This window comes from Hyperolius riggenbachi, chromosome 3 (genome assembly GCF_040937935.1).
Source record: "Hyperolius riggenbachi isolate aHypRig1 chromosome 3, aHypRig1.pri, whole genome shotgun sequence".
NCBI classification, from domain to species: Eukaryota; Metazoa; Chordata; class Amphibia; order Anura; family Hyperoliidae; genus Hyperolius; species Hyperolius riggenbachi.
Window position 1 is genome coordinate 291663588 of NC_090648.1, and position 17774 is coordinate 291681361.

The window sequence follows — 17774 nt, forward strand, 5'->3', positions numbered from 1 at the left end:
CCACCCACCCGGCTACCCACCCACCAGGCTTCCTACCTACCTACCCACCCGGCTACCTACCTAACCACCCACCCGGCTACCTACCTAACCACCCACCCGGCTACCTACCGGGCTAGTTACCAACCCACCCACCAGGCTACCTACCCACCCACCAGGCTACCCACCCACCCACCAGGCTACCTACCTAACCACCCACCAGGCTACCTACCTAACCACCCACCCGGCTACCTACCTAACCACCCACCCGGCTACCTACCGGGCTAGTTACCAACCCACCCACCAGGCTACCTACCTACCCACCCACCAGGCTACCTACCTAACCACCCACCCGGCTACCTACCGGGCTAGTTACCAACCCACCCACCAGGCTACCTACCCACCCACCCGGCTACCTACCTAACCACCCACCCGGCTACCTACCTAACCACCCACCCGGCTACCTACCTAACCACCCACCCGGCTACCTACCAGGCTAGTTACCAACCCACCCACCAGGCTACCTACCTACCCACCCACCAGGCTACCTACCTAACCACCCACCCGGCTACCTACTGGGCTAGTTACCAACCCACCCACCAGGCTACCTACCTACCCACCCACCGGGCTACCTACCTACCTACCTAGTTACCCACCCACCCACCCACCAGGCTACCTACCCACCCACCCACTCACCCACCCACCCACTAGGCTACCTATCCACCCAACCACCCATGGGAGCTGCGCGCCGGATGGAGGCTGGGACAGGAGGTCTGCTGCTGCAGGTGAGTAAATGTTTTTGTTTTATTTATATTAGCAGGTGTATGTTCTGGGCAGGTCTGCCACATGATTGCATGTATTTTCTGGGCATATCTGCCGACATGATTGCACGTATTTTCTGGGCATATCTGCCGACTTGTTTGCACGTATTTTCTGGGCATATCTGCCGACTTGATTGCATGTATTTTCTGGGCATATCTGCCGACTTGTTTGCACGTATTTTCTGGGCATATCTGCCGACTTGATTGCATGTATTTTCTGGGCATATCTGCCGACTTGATTGCACGTATTTTCTGGGCATATCTGCCGACATGATTGCACGTATTTTCTGGGCATATCTGCCGACATGATTGCACGTATTTTCTGGGCATATATGTGTATTTTCTTGAGAAAACCTGCACAATTATGTGAATTTTCTGGGGAAAGGGTCACCAAAACTTGGGCCCACTGTCTTTGCGTTGCACTTTTCAAGGGAACCTGAGGTGAGAATAATATTGAGGCTGACATATTTCTCTCCTTTTAAGCAATACCAGTTGCCTGGCTGCCGTGCTGGTCCTCTGCCTCTTATTCTTTCAACCATAGACCCTGAACAAGCATGCAGCAGGTCAGGGGTTTCTGACAATATTGTCAGAACTGAGAAGATTAGCTGCATGCTTGTTGCTGGTGTAATTCAGTTTATTACTGCAGCCAAATAGATCAGCAGGGCCGCCAGGCAACTAGTATTGTTTAAAAGGAAATAAACCCTCACCCCGGGTTCGCTTTAAGTTACAGTTAGCTCCGCCCTCATCCGGTCATTGCCACGCCCATTTTTTGCCGCGGCGCTAGGCGCCGCAGGTTCTATCCACTATTTTTTGCCGCGGCGCGCAAAGCGCGCCGCAGGTTGTAGCCACGCCCGTATTTTGCCGCAGCGCGCTAAGCGCGCCGCAGGTCATAGGGGGCCCACAATTACAATTTTGCACAGGGGCCCACTGCTGGCTGTGTCCGCCACTGGGTGTAACAGTAACACTTTGAGGACTAGGCCTCAGTGCAGCAAGGAGTACTGCACAGATTCCTTCCGCAGACCTGAGCTCTCCAAGACGGGAGGAGTCAGACTGACAGTAGGAAGGATAGACTGAAAGTAACCTTCAGGAGGAAGGATCACTAACAGAGCGAGGAACCGCCTCTAATAGTAAGGTCGGTTCTCGAGGTCAGACAAGCCAGGTCGTACACACACGGACAGATAAAGTACAAGATCAGGAGGCAAAGGCGGAGTCTAAGTACAGGCAGGGTACGGTAACGGGGTATCGGAATATCGGGGTACAAAATCAGGAGGCAGAAGCAGAGTCAAGGAATGAGCCGGGGTTCGGCAACAGAGTATCAGAAATATCGAGGTGCAAGATCAGAGTTCAGGAGGATAGTCAAGGCAGGCAAAAGTCATAACATATAATCACAATCAAACTAGTACTTTAGCTATCAACAGAATCTAGCTAAGTGTAGGATTACAGCTCCAGCTGGTCCCGGCACACTTGCGGATCTGACTACGGATCTGGGTGCTCCCACATATGTGATCGCACGCCAGACAAAGAGCAAGTGAACAACCAGCAGTATATATACTCTAGGACCTTTCCAGGACCTCCCTAATTGCTGGTCCAATGGGAGCAGTGGAATTTGTCAGCTGACCCAGCTGGTCAGCCGACACCCTTCTAACTGCTATTTAAACTCTGCCTCTGTGCTCGCGCGCGTGTAAGTCTGAATCTTGGTGGACTATCAGTCCCAGCCACACCAGTACTGTTTTGCAATGTATCCAGTGAACTGAGTGCGGGAGCCGCCTCGAATGCGGATTCCGCCGTTCCCATTGCGGATTCCGCCGCTCTGCCTAAGCGGCATGCGGCGTTTTTTCCGCGTTGTGACGCCATGCTGGACACGGAAACAGCCGCCTCGCCTTGAGAGACAGCGGCTTTTCCGCGTTTCATCACAGTACCCCCCCCCCCCCCCCCGAGGAGTGGACTCCGGACAACTCCTACCAGGCTTCTCGGGGTGTAAGGCATGAAACTCCCTCCTTAACTCATCCGCATGCATACGCCTCCCTGGTACCCATTGCCTCTCTTCAATGCCGTACCCTTTCCAATGAACGAGATACTGTACCGAGTTTTGTACAGTACGTGAATCAATAATCTTCTTGTAAGGAAAGGCGGAAAGGCCGCCGTCTCTCGAGGTGAGGCGGCTGTTTCCGCGTCCAGCATGGCGTCACAACGCGGAAAAAACACTGCATGCCGCATAGGCAGTGCGGCGGAATCCGCATTGGTAACGGCGGAATCCGCATCAGAGGCGGCCCCCGCACTAGATACATTGCAAAACAGTACTGGTGTGGCTGGGACTGATAGTCCACCAGGATTCAGACTTACACGCGCGCGAGCACAGAGGCAGAGTTTAAATAGCAGTTAGAAGGGTGTCGGCTGACCAGCTGGGTCAGCTGACAAATTCCACTGCTCTCATTGGACCAGCAATTAGGGAGGTCCTGGAAAGGTCCTAGAGTATACTGTATATACTGCTGGTTGTTCACTTGCTCTTTGTCTGGCGTGCGATCACATATGTGGGAGCACCCAGATCCGTAGTCAGATCCGCAAGTGTGCCGGGACCAGCTGGAGCTGTAATCCTACACTTAGCTAGATTCTGTTGATAGCTAAAGTACTAGTTTGATTGTGATTATATGTTATGACTTTTGCCTGCTTTGACTATCCTCCTGAACTCTGATCTTGTACCTCGATATTTCTGATACTCTGTTGCCGAACCCCGGCTCGTTCCTTGACTCTGTTTCTGCCTCCTGATTTTGTACCCCGATATATCTGATACCCCGTTGCTGAACCTTGCCTGTACTTTGACTCCGCCTTTGCCTCCTGATCTTGTACTTTATCTGTCCGTGTGTGTACGACCTGGCTTGTCCGACCTCGAGAACCGACCTTACTGTTAGAGGCGGTTCCTCGTTCTGTTAAGTGACCCTTCCGCCAGAGGGTTACTTTCAGTATATCTTTCCCGCTGGCAGCCTGACTCCTCCCGCCTTGGAGAGCTCAGGTTTGCGGAAGGAATCTGTACAGTACGCCTTACTGTACTGAGGCCCTGTCCTCTAAGTGTTACTGTTACACCAAAACACTACACTCTACTCAGGTGAACAGAGGTTAGCTAGTATATCGGATTATCAGTGATACTGCAGATCACGTATAATCTGGTATACATCTGTATTCTGATTCTGCAGATCACTGGTAATCAGATCCTCTCTGTGCTTCACCGATCGTTACACTTCTCCACCTCATATTCGGGTTGGGCATCTACCAATACAGGAGGAGGAGGAGTGGGACCCACCTGGACTGCTGGTTTAAGAAGGGATACATGGAAAGACCTTACTACCCGCATGCTGGTGGGAAGGTCAACGGTATATGTAACATCATTAATTTTCCTGACAACCGGGAATGGACCCACAAACCTGGGACCAAGTTTATCAGAAGGTTGTCTCAGGGTCAAGTGACGTGTGGATACCCAGACCAAGTCTCCTGGTCTGAACCTCCACTCCACTGAGCGTCTTTTATCAGCTTGACCCTTCTGACTCAGAAATGCTTTTTCCAGGTTACTTCTTACCGTCCCCCAAAGGTTCCTAAATGACCTTTGCCAGAGCTCCAGGGCTGGGAACGGAGTGGAGACCACAGGCAATGGGGAAAATTTGGGTGATCTCCCTGTCACTACCTGAAAGGGGGAAAATCCGGAGGACGAATTTTTTAAATTATTCTGAGCAAACTCCGCGAAGGGCAAGAATCTGACCCAATCGTCTTGCGCCTCTGCAACATAACACCTCAAAAACTGCTCTAAGGACTGGTTTATCCTCTCAGTCTGGCCATTTGTCTGAGGATGATAACCAGACGAGAATGATAGCTTTATGCCCATGAGTTGGCAAAAAGCCTTCCAAAATCGGGAAACAAATTGCACTCCCCTATCTGAAACTATGTCTTCAGGAATGCCGTGCAATCGGAATACATGTGTAATAAATAACTCGGCCAACTCCTGAGCCGAGGGGAGTCCCTTCAATGGCACAAAGTGGGCCATCTTGCTAAAGCGGTCAATTATGACCCAAATGACTGTCATGCCTTCAGATCTGGGAAGCTCACCCACAAAATCCATGGACAGGTGGGTCCACGGCTCACTTGGGGTGGGCAAAGGCTGTAAGGTACCGACAGGTGCCATCCGGGAGGGTTTGCTCCTGGCACATATCGTACACTCCTTCACATATTCCTTGCAATCTGCTGCCAGTGACGGCCACCAGGCGCATCTGGCCACCAGATCCTGTGTTCTAGATGCCCCTGGATGGCCAGCATTCTTATGCGCATGGAACATCTCCAGTACCTGGAGACGAAATGGCAGAGGAATAAACAAAACCCCTGCGGGCTTCCCTTCCGGGATGTCCTGCTGAAAGGGAGTCAAAGTCTCCTTCCAGTCCTCCCAAGTTCCAGTTGCTGCCAGTATCAACCTCTGGGGAACAATGGTCTCTGGAACAGAGGGCTGTGCTGTCTCTGACTCAAAACACCTGGATAACGCATCCGCCTTAACATTTTTGCTACCTGGAGTGTACGTAATAATGAAACTAAACCTGGAGAAGAACAGCGACCACCGAGCCTGGCGCGGGCTCAACCTCTTAGCCCCCTCGATATACTCTAGGTTTTTGTGATCGGTGTAAACCGTGATGGTATGCTCAGCTCCTTCTAACCAATGTCGCCATTCCTCGAAAGCCAACTTGATGGCCAAAAGCTCCCTGTTGCCAATATCGTAATTCCTCTCTGCAGGGGAGAACCTGCAAGAGAAATACGCACACGGGTGCAATCTACCCTGCAAGCCTGACCGCTGAGACAGCACAGCCCCCACCCCAACCTCCGAGGCATCCACCTCTACAATGAATGGGAAAGAGGCATCCACATGTCTGAGGATGGGTGCTGAACAGAATAGGCCCTTCAGGGTGGCAAAAGCCTGTAAAGCCTCAGGAGACCAGTGGGTGGTATCTGCCCCCTTCTTAGTGAGACAGGTAAGGGGAGCAATGACCGTGGAGTACCCCTTTATAAACCGTCTATAGTAGTTGGCGAAGCCAAGAAAGCGCTGAAGGGATTTCAACCCAACCGGTTGTGGCCACTCCAGAACAGCGGAGACCTTGGCAGGATCCATAGATAGGCCCGTGATGGAGATTATGTACCCCAAGAAAGCGACAGATGTTACTTCAAAGATGCACTTCTCAAGTTTTGCGTATAACGAGTTCTGCCTTAACTGATTCAACACAAACCTCACATGGTTTCTATGTTCAGCGAGGTTGTTGGAGAAGATAAGAATATCATCAAGATAAACCAGAACAAATTTCCCCAACACCTCCCGGAATACCTCGTTAATGAGTTCCTGAAAAACGGCCGGAGCATTACATAGCCCGAAGGGCATCACCAGGTACTCATAATGCCCGTCTGGTGTATTAAAGGCCGTTTTCCACTCATCGCCCCTTCTTATGCGCACCAGATTGAACGCGCCCCGCAAGTCTAGCTTAGAAAAGATTTTAGCATCCGTAATCTGAGTGAACAAATCATCTATCAGTGGCAACGGATAGCGATTTTTTACAGTAATCTTGTTGAGACCGCGATAATCGATGCAGGGTCGCAGGCCTCCATCTTTCTTTTTGACAAAAAAAGAACCCTGCTCCAGCAGGGGACCGGGACGGGCGAATGAAACCCTTGGCCAAATTTTCACGGATGTACTCCTGCATGGCCAATTTTTCGGGCCCTGACAGATTGTACAAATGACCCCGGGGAGGTACACAACCGGAACGGAGATCAATGGGACAGTCGAAAGGGCGATGTGGGGGTAACTTATCCGCTGCCTTGGGACAAAATACGTCAGCATATTCCATGTACTGTTCAGGAACCCCCTCCACCTGAACCCTGGTTTGGCCCAAAGTCACCCTCCCTAAACAGTGCTGGTGACAATGATCGGACCATCTGGTTATCTGACCCGTAGCCCAGTCTATTTGTGGAGAATGGACTTGTAACCACGGCATGCCTAGGATGATAGTGGAGGTTGACATATGCAATACAAAAAACTGTAGGGGCTTGATTCACAAAGCGGTGCTAACTGTTAGCACGCCTGTGAAAACCCCCTTAGCACGTCTAAACAAGCTTTTCGCGCATAAAACTTTACGCGCGCAAAACTTTATGCGCGTAAAACTTTACGCGCGTACTGCACAGAGTGCAGGGCGCTCCGCGCGAAGTGCCCATTAAAGCCTATGGGACTTAGCGCGCGTAAAACTTTGCGCGCGTAAAACTTTGCGCGCGCAAAGTTAGCGCGCGATCTGATTGAGAAATCCGGTGCTAACCTACTTAGCACCCTGGTTAGCGCGTCTAAAGACTTTAGACGTGCTAAGTAGGTTAGCACCGCTTTGTGAATCAAGCCCTAGATGTTCCCCATGCAGTACCCCTAAGGTGACCTTCACCTGCGGTGTCTGTGACAGGGAACGATTCCGTTGCAGAGGGGAATCGTCTACTGCCGTGACCTGAATGGGGGGACTCACTGGAGTGAGAGGAATACCCAACTCCTGAGCAAATTCAGTGTTCATAAAATTAGCCGCTGAGCCCGAATCAATAAAAGCCTCAGTGGCTACAGACTTATTATCCCATGTAATCGTACAGGGGAGAAGCAATCTTTTCTCTTTTTGGGGTGAGAATGGCGTGCCTAGGGTGTCACCCCCCACTACTCCTAGGCAGACTCGTCTCCCGGCTTGTTCGGGCAATTTCGCTCGACCAATCTGCATTGGTTCGGGCGGAGGCAAGGCCGGAGAGGTTGAGACAGGCGGATAAGGTGTTACTAGGCGAGTAGCGGATGGTGCCGCGTACGAAGTCACCCTGACACGGTGACTGCCCCTAGCCTGCCTCTGATGACGTAGCCTGCGATCAACTCGAATGGCCGATGATATGGCCTGATCAACTGTCTTGGGCTCAGGTACAGTTAACATCAGGTCGGAGACCTCCTCCGTTAACCCAGACAGGAAGTAATCTATCAGGGCAAAGTTGTCAAATCTAGCGGTGACGGACCACCTACGGAATTCTGCCGCGTAATCCTCGACCGACCCTCTGCCTTGGCGCAAAAGTTTGAGCTTCCGCTCAGAGGTTGCCGCAAGGTCAGGGTCGTCGTATATCACGGCCATAGCCTTAAAAAATTCCTCAACTGAGGTCAGAGCTGTATCTGTGGGAGGCAGATTGTATGCCCAGGTCTGGGAGTCACCGGTTAACAATGTTTTAATAAAAATGACCCGTTGGGTCTCAGTCCCCGATGATCGGGGTCTCAATTCGAAATATGACAACACTCTACTCCTAAAATTCCGGAAGTCAGACTTGTGGCCGGAAAACTTATCAGGTACGGGCATACGTATGTCATCACTAGGAGGGGATCGCACCGAATCAACTGACGTCTGAAGGGTTTGCACAGAGCCTTTAAGAGCATCAATTAAGGCTTTGTGCTGGCCCAGTGCTTGATGGATGTTATCCACCGAAGTGGCAAGCACAGACAGAGGGTCAGCTCGTGCGTCCATCAGTATTTTTGGTCTGGCGTTCTGTAACGATCGGTGAAGCACAGAGAGGACCTGATTACCAGTGATCTGCAGAATCACTGGGAATACAGATGTATACCAGATTATACGTGATCTGCAGTATCACTGATAATCCGATATACTAGCTAACCTCTGTTCACCTGAGTAGAGTGTAGTGTTTGGTGTAACAGTAACACTTTGAGGACTAGGACTCAGTGCAGCAAGGAGTACTGCACAGATTCCTTCCGCAGACCTGAGCTCTCCAAGACGGGAGGAGTCAGACTGACAGTAGGAAGGACAGACTGAAAGTAACCTTCAGGAGGAAGGATCACTAACAGAGCGAGGAACCGCCTCTAATAGTAAGGTCGGTTCTCGAGGTCAGACAAGCCAGGTCGTACACACACGGACAGATAAAGTACAAGATCAGAAGGCAAAGGCGGAGTCAAAGTACAGGCAGGGTTCAGCAACGGGGTATCAGAAATATCGGGGTACAAAATCAGGAGGCAGAAACAGAGTCAAGGAATGAGCCGGGGTTCGGCAACAGAGTATCAGAAATATCGAGGTGCAAGATCAGAGTTCAGGAGGATAGTCAAGGCAGGCAAAAGTCATAACAAATATTCACAATCAAACTAGTACTTTAGCTATCAACAGAATCTAGCTAAGTGTAGGATTACAGCTCCAGCTGGTCCCGGCACACTTGCGGATCTGACTACGGATCTGGGTGCTCCCACATATGTGATCGCACGCCAGACAAAGAGCAAGTGAACAACCAGCAGTATATATACTCTAGGACCTTTCCAGGACCTCCCTAATTGCTGGTCCAATGGGAGCAGTGGAATTTGTCAGCTGACCCAGCTGGTCAGCCGACACCCTTCTAACTGCTATTTAAACTCTGCCTCTGTGCTCGCGCGCGTGTAAGTCTGAATCTTGGTGGACTATCAGTCCCAGCCACACCAGTACTGTTTTGCAATGTATCCAGTGAACTGAGTGCGGGAGCCGCCTCCAATGCAGATTCCGCCGTTCCCAATGCGGATTCCGCCGCTCTGCCTAAGCGGCATGCAGCGTTTTTTCCGCGTTGTGACGCCATGCTGGACGCGGAAACAGCCGCCTCGCCTTGAGAGACAGCGGCTTTTCCGCGTTTCATCACATTCACAAAGTGTAATTTTCTGCTAACTTGTGACAAAAAATAAAATCTTCTATGAACTCACCCTACTCCTAACAGAATACCTTGGGGTGTCGTCTTTCTAAAATAAGGTCATTTGTGGGGTTCCTATACTGCCCTGGGATTTTAGGGGCCCTAAACTGTGAGGAGTAGTCTTGAAAACAAATGTCTCAAAATGACCCTTGAAATCCTAAAGGTACTCATTGGACTTTGGGCCCCTTAGCGCAGTTAGGGTGCAAAAAAGTGCCACACGTGGTATCGCCGTACTCAGGAGAAGTAGTATAATGTGTTTTAAGGTGTATTTTTACACATACCCATGCTGGGTGGGAGAAATCTCTCTGTAAATGGACAATTGTGTGTAAAAAAAATCAAAATATTGTCATTTACAGAGATATTTCTCCCACCCAGCATGGGTATGTGTAAAAATACACCCCGAAACACATTATACTACTTCTCCTGAGTACTGCAATACCACATGTGTGGCATTTTTTTGCAGCTTTAATCGCGCATGCGCAGTACTTTCACGCCGGCCACCGTGATGACGCGAGGCGGCCGGCATGTGACGTAATCCGCGTCATAAGCGGAAGGAGCAGCCCGACACTCGGGCGAGTGTCGCCCGGGCTGCGGCCTGTCAGCCATTCTGGAGCGGGGAGAAGGAGAGGAGCCAGGACGCCGGCGTGGGACCTCCCGACCAGCACTTTTTTTGGGTGAGCTCGGAGTCCCTTTAAAGATGACTCCATGATGCCACCTGGCGTCAACATTATTAATACTGTTTGTTATGTTATGAAAGGCTGACCTCTGCCGGTTGAAATTAGATATTTATTTCTTCATCAGAACGACAAATATATGGAAAAGGATTTTATATTATCAATATTTAATATGCAATTATATCTTATACGATTAATTGTTTTTAAGAAGAATTATATAATAAGCTTTATATTTAAATAAGTATATTAGAAGCCCTGTATGTTTCAATAAGCCTTAAATTGCTGAAGGCTCTTACAGGTCTGTGTTAGTGTCAACCTGACCTAGGAAAGTACCGGGACATTCCAACCTAATTAGCAGTGAACACTTTATCAGAAATGCGTCATAAATGACATTGTTTAGTCTCCATGTCTGGGTCAGCCAACAGACAAGATGGCTGTTGACGTCCATTTTTAATTAAATGCGTCAGAAATGACCCCATATCAAATGTCAAGCACTCCAAATGACGTAAATTCCCACAAGATAAGGTAATTAAGAATTTATAAACAATAATAGTGTGATTTAGGTATTCAAAACATAGATAAAGCATTGACGCACGAAAGCTTTAGCCAATCAGAGCCTGGGATTCAGGGAAAGTCCAGATTAGGCAGCCATATTGCCTCCAACCCCTATAAAAGTAGAAGCTGAAAGCTCATAGTTTGCAGAAGCCCAACAATCTCCTGAGAAGACACATGAGGCAGAAGCTACCTTCCCACAAGTGGTTCTAGATGCTGAAGAGATGACAGAGAAGGGGTAATATGCTTAATATTCTGGTGATTTACTTTATTAATTTTTCAGCATTAAGTTTTATTAAGATGTTAGCAAGAAGTTTTTTGGAAGCTATTTTTTTATGTTATTTCTTTAAGAAGATTACTACAAGTTTTACACAGCTACTAGATACACAGCTATTGATACAGTTGAGACTACTTTTGATCTTATTCTACATAACACAACTGTTATATTCTTTTTTGAATGTACTTAGAAGATTGATGATCGTTTGGCTATAAAGCCTTAATGAGATGGAATACTGTTAGAAGGAAACACTACTTGGAACTGTTCATATTTTGTATATATGCTGTATGATAAGCAAATACAATTTTTTATATAAAATCATACACTGAGTGCTCTGATTCATTTCAAGGTATACCGTCAATCTATAATTACTGTTATAGAGGGTTCAGACCCCACTATGCCGGATTTATATGATAGCAACGCTTTAAGGGCTGGTCCTTTACTGAGTTAGCAATCATGAAAAAGGCAAAAACCGCTCAGGTTTTTGACAGCACCATAGTTAGTAAATGCTATAACTTTTACCCAAACCAATAAATATAGGCTGAATGGTTTTTTATTTAATCAAAAACATGTTTGTCCACATTTTTTGTGCTGCATGTATACAGAAATTTTACTTTATTTGAAAAATGTCAGCACAGAAAGTAAAAAAAAATCATTTTTTTGACAAAATTCGTGTCTTTTTTGATGAATATAATAAAAACTAAAACTCGCAGCAGCAATCAAATAGCACCAAAAGAAAGCTGTATCAGTGACAAACAAAGGAGGTAAAATTCATTTAGGTGGTAGGTTGTATGACCGAGCAATAAACCGTGAAAGCTGCAGTGGTCTGAATGGAGAAAAAGGCTCTGGTCCTTAAAGGGAACCTTAACTGAACGGGGGGTATAGAGTTTTACTTACCTGGGGCTATTACCAGCCCCCTGCAGCAGTCCTGTGCCCTCGGCGCCGCTCTGGAATCCTCTGGTCCCCCACTGTCACTTAGTTTCGTTTTTGACGACTCTACGCGTGCGGAATGCGGCAACGCGTATTTTTGTACGCGTTGCGGTCCGCAATAGCGCTAATTGCATTGGTGAATGCGTCCAATAATACGCATGGTGGCCGGCGACTGGTGAGTCGTCAAAAACGAAACTAAGTGACAGCGGGGGACCAGAGGATTCCAGAGCGGCGCCGAGGGCACAGGACTGCTGCAGGGGGCTGGCAATAGCCCCAGGTAAGTAAAACTCTATACCCCCCGTTCAGTTAAGGTTCCCTTTAAGGGGCGAAAAGACTGTGGTCCTCAAGTGGTTAAATGTACACACATGGATAGGACTCCATCCAAACTTTTGCAGGAGGCCTAGTGATTTCTAGTTATGCCCCTCAGAACATAGTCCGCAGCATTGCACTGTTCCATGCAGTGCAACGTTATGGGCTGTGGATCCGCCACTGCTCTTTACCCACTGCTGATAAATATCTTCCATCTGGTAAGGTCAACTGATTCGAACAATCAGCCAAAAATCGATTGGTCGATCAAGCCGGCATGGTGGGGCATCCATTTCTAGCTCATTCGATCAAATGATCAAATCAATAGTAAAAAATAAACCAGCGTATTATATAACATTTTTTCTTCTTGCTCTGTTATTTTCAATGCAAGTTTCATGTAAAAAAAAAAAAAAAGAGTTGACGTTGCCTAAGAATGGAGATGTTTGCATATTTTCTTTATTGAAGGATAAAAAAAAAGTTTTTGCTTCTGAAATAGGCTTTTGTTCCTGCTAGGCAAGCAAAGGAACATAGAAGCAACAGGTGCTCTTTAAAGTTTTTTTTTACTTGTATCATTTTATCACAGCATGTACAGTAACCCACTGGTGCTGATCTTAAGCTTTCAATACCAGATGGCCCTAAGTCATCTAAGTCATAGATTTATGTCATAGATGTGTATACTGTACATATGTGTGCATCATAGTCATAGGATGACTAAGTGCCATCTGGCATGAAAAACATAAGATGTCAGTGGATTTCGATATCTGCAGGGATAGTCTGCCATAATTAAATCAGTACTATTACTAAATTAGCACTAGCCCAGAATCAGCAGAGCCCTGTCGGAGTGGGAGCAGCCCTGGTCACTGAGTTTATGATCATCTATTCTAACTTTAACATAGTGTAAAACTTTTAAGGAAAGCTTTAAATACTTTTAGTCATAGACCCTGAGCAAGCATACAGATCAGATGTTTAACAGAACGTAAAGTGGACCTGAGATGTTTATTACTGCTGTATTTATACTTACCTCGGGCTTCATCCAGCCCCATTAGGTACATGGGCACTCTCGCCGTCTTCTGCAGCCATTCCGTTCTCTCTTCATCCCTTACGGTAATTTGGGCACTCACGGCCAGTCATGCTCTTCTGCGCATGCGAGGGCCGACCGTACCACTGTCGAGATCCTGTGCCAAGGAGCGCAACGGAGGCATGCGTGTGGCCAGGCTGTACATGTGCAGAAGAGCACGACTGGCCAGATTACCAGCGAAGATAACAAGAGAACAGAGTGACCGGAGAGGAAGGCGAGGGAGCCCATGCAGCTCATGGGGCTGGAGGAAGCCTGAGGTAAGTATAATTACAGCAAATCCATCTCAGGTGCTGTGGATGAGACTGGTGCTCGATTTAAAATGATAAAGAAAACGTAAAGCCTACCTGAAGGGAAAAATGTACCTCAATTCTGTACTTACCTCAGTAGAGAGGGGCCTCTGGATAATTCAGAGAATTCCCCATCCCCCTCACCTCCACAAATCCAGCGATGGTAAGCATTGGATCCATTCAGACATGTCCATTGCCAGCGAATCCATTGCTTTTGTTGCCTTCTGTTCCGATAAGCAAACACAGTTGCGCGGTACTCTATCATTTCGGACAGCAGACATATCATACATAGCATGCTGTGTATAAGATGTCTGATGTAACAGACACTACAGAGGCATCTGTTTATAAAGGGTCTATGCCATGTATGGTGACAGCACATCTGCTGTACCATGCACAATTGGAAATCCACGCAGTGTGAACCTAGCCTAAGGTATTATAGAAAAAGTGGTTGTGGGTTTATGGCCCAAATTCCCATTGAAAGCTGTAGCTTTAAACTCAGGACTTCAAACATTAATTTTGTTTTGGATAGGCTTTTTTTAAGTAAAAGGAACTCCAAATTTTGATCTGCATGGAAAATTCCTGGCAGAAACTAGAAGCTCACAGCTTTGTAAATCTGCTCCTATCTTTAGGGCGGATAGTATTGATGCACACAGACTTTATTTTATAAACCTCACACTAGAGATTTCCAATAATCTTAGAGACATTCAGCACTGAGGTTTATCCATGGGACTTTGTGCAGTGAATCAAAATACACTGATTTAATCCTGAATTTTAACATACACAGGGATTGACATAATCTCCACCCACGGAGAAGCAGTGCACTTCTCATTGCAAGTAGCTTCTGACTTTGTGTAAGTAAATAAAATAAAAAAAACATGTTGCCTTACCAGTATCCTCACAGCTGTTGCAGATTCTCTAGTGCAGAGCATCATGTTTTGGAACTTTTGGAACGTATTACTTGTTGCTCAAGATAAAAGGGCATTTTATGTGACTAAAATAGGGATCAAAATACATTCGTATACAGGGAGTGCAGAATTATTAGGCAAATGAGTATTTTGACCACATCATCCTCTTTATGCATGTTGTCTTACTCCAAGCTGTATAGGCTCGAAAGCCTACTACCAATCAGGCGCGGAGCTAGGGGGGGTCGGGGTAGGACAAGTGCCCCGGGGCGCCGGGTCCCCAAGGGCGCCCAGCTGAGCTTCGGGTTTTTTTGTTGTTGCGGGGCTGAGGCTGAGGGGAGCAGCGCAGAGAAGAGAGAGCTGTGCCGACGGTGGGGAAGGGGGGCCATCTCCCCCCTCCTTCCCTCACCTTAGGTGCTCTCTCTCTCCCTCGCTGTCCCCTCCAATGTCTGTCCGGTGGCTGGCAGCGGCGGGCGGAACTCACCTCCGTCACGCTCCAGCGCCGCGTCGGAACACCGGCCGGAAGTTCGGGTGCGCAGCCGCTGCTCTGGTCTGGACCAGACCAGAGTAGTGGCAGATCCATCTGGCGCTGCGACGAGATGGAGGTAAGTTCCGCTCGCCGCTGCCAGACACCGGACAGACATTGGAGGGGACAGCGAGGGAGAGAGAGAGCAGCTCTTCTCTGCGCTGCTCCCCTCCTGCTGGGGAGGGGGACACCTGGCTACCTACTCTGGGCACCTATACCTCTGGCTACCTACTCTGGGCACATATACCCCTGGCTACTGGCTACCTACTCTGGGCACATATACCCCTGGCGACCTACTCTGGGCACATATACCCCTGGCTACCTACTCTGGGCACATATACCCCTGCCTACATATATTGGGCACATATACCCCTAACTACATATACTGGGCATATACCCCTGGCTACCTACTCTGGCCACATATAACCCTGGCTACCTACTCTGGGTACATATACCCCTGCCTACATATAATGGGCACATATACCCCTAACTACATATACTGGGCATATACCCCTGGCTACCTACTCTGGGCACATATACCCCTGGCTACCTACTCTGGGCACCTATACCCCTGGCTACCTACTCTGGGCACATATACCCCTGGCTACCTACTCTGGGCACATATACCCCTGGCTACCTACTCTGGGCACATATACCCCTGGCTACCTACTCTGGGCACATATACCCCTGGCTACCTACTCTGGCCACATATACCCCTGCCTACATATACTGGGCATATATACCCCTGGCTACATATACTGGGCATATATACCCCTGGCTACATATACTGGGCATATATACCCCCTGGCTACGTGGACTGAGCATATATACCCCCTGGCTACATATACTGGGCATATATACCCCTGGCTACATATACTGGGCATATATACCCCCTGGCTACATATACTTGGCATATATACCCCTGGCTACATATACTGGGCATATATACCCCTGCCTATATATACTGGGCATATATACCCCCTGCCTACATATATTGGGCATATATACCCCTGGCTACATATACTGGGCATATATACCCCCTGGCTACATATACTTGGCATATATACCCCTGGCTACATATACTGGGCATATATACCCCTGCCTATATATACTGGGCATATATACCCCCTGCCTACATATATTGGGCATATATACCCCTGGCTACATATACTGGGCATATATACCCCCTGGCTACGTGGACTGGGCATATATACCCCCTGGCTACATATACTTGGCATATATACCCCTGGCTACATATACTGGGCATATATACCCCTGCCTATATATACTGGGCATATATACCCCCTGCCTACATATATTGGGCATATATACCCCTGGCTACATATACTGGGCATATATACCCCTGGCTACGTGGACTGGGCATATATACCCCCTGGCTACATATACTGGGCATATATACCCCTGGCTACATATACTGGGCATATATACCCCTGGCTACATATACTGGGCACATATACGCCTGACTATATATACTGGGCACATATTATTCTCCTGGCTACATATACTGGGCATATATACCACTGGCTACTAATACTGGGCACATATACCTCTGGCTACATATACTGGGCACATATACCCCTGGCTAACTGTTCTGTGGACATCTCTACCCCTGGCTACCTGTTCTGGGGACATCTATACCGCTGGCCACCTATTCTGGGGACATCTATACTGCTGGCCACCTATTCTGGGGACAACTATAGACTTGGGGCTACCTATTTTTGGGGAACCACGTCAGATTGAGTGTATTTTGGAGAACTGCTGCCAGGTGAGAGGTGTCTACCATATTAAGGGGGCATTCTACCTATTTATGTGAAATGCTGTCTATTTATGTGACTCATGACTGCTGAATTTGTCTTTTTGGGGGCCTCATGGTTACTGAATTTGTCTTGTTGGGGGCCTCATGATTTGTTGGGGGCCTCAAGATCGCTGAATTTGTCTTGTTGGGGGCCTCATGATTGCTAAATTTGTCTTGTTGGGGGCCTCATGATTGCTGAGTTGGTTATGTTGGGGGCCTCATGATTGCTGAATTTGTCTTGATGGGGGGGGGCTCATGATTGCTGAATTTGTCTTGGAACATGCTGGAAGGTACATACTGAGGGAGGGTGGGTGAGCGTGAGCCTGCTAACCTCCATATACATTTGGCTCCACCCATAACCACGCCCACATTTATTATGTGACCACGCCCCTTTTGGCGCGGCAACCTTAACTTTGGGGGGGGGGCGCATTAATAGTCTTTGTCCCCGGGCGCTGAAAATCCTAGCTACGCCTCTGCTACCAATTAAGCATATTAGGTGATGTGCATCTCTGTAATGAGAAAGGGTGTGGTCTAATGACATCAACACCCTATATCAGGTGTGCATAATTATTAGGCAACTTCCTTTCCTTTGGCAAAATGGGTCAAAAGAAGGACTTGACAGGCTCAGAAAAGTCAAAAATAGTCAGATATCTTGCAGAGGGATGCAGCACTCTTAAAATTGCAAAGCTTCTGAAGCGTGATCATCGAACAATCAAACGTTTCATTCAAAATAGTCAACAGGCTCACAAGACGCGTGTGGAAAAACCAAGGCGCAAAATAATACCCATGAAGTGAGAATAGTCAAGCGTGCAGCTGCCAAGATGCCACTTGCCACCAGTTTGGCCATATTTCAGAGCTGCAACATCACTGGAGTGCCCAAAAGCACAAGGTGTGCA

The 17774-nt window shown here is 48.1% G+C and overlaps 1 long non-coding RNA gene across 1 annotated transcript in view; it reads right to left on the reverse strand.

Annotated features, from left to right (window-relative positions):
- LOC137563697 (uncharacterized) overlaps positions 1-17774 on the reverse strand; it is a 139780-nt gene that overhangs the window by 23155 nt on the left and 98851 nt on the right. The gene's annotated exons all lie outside the window — the stretch shown is intronic.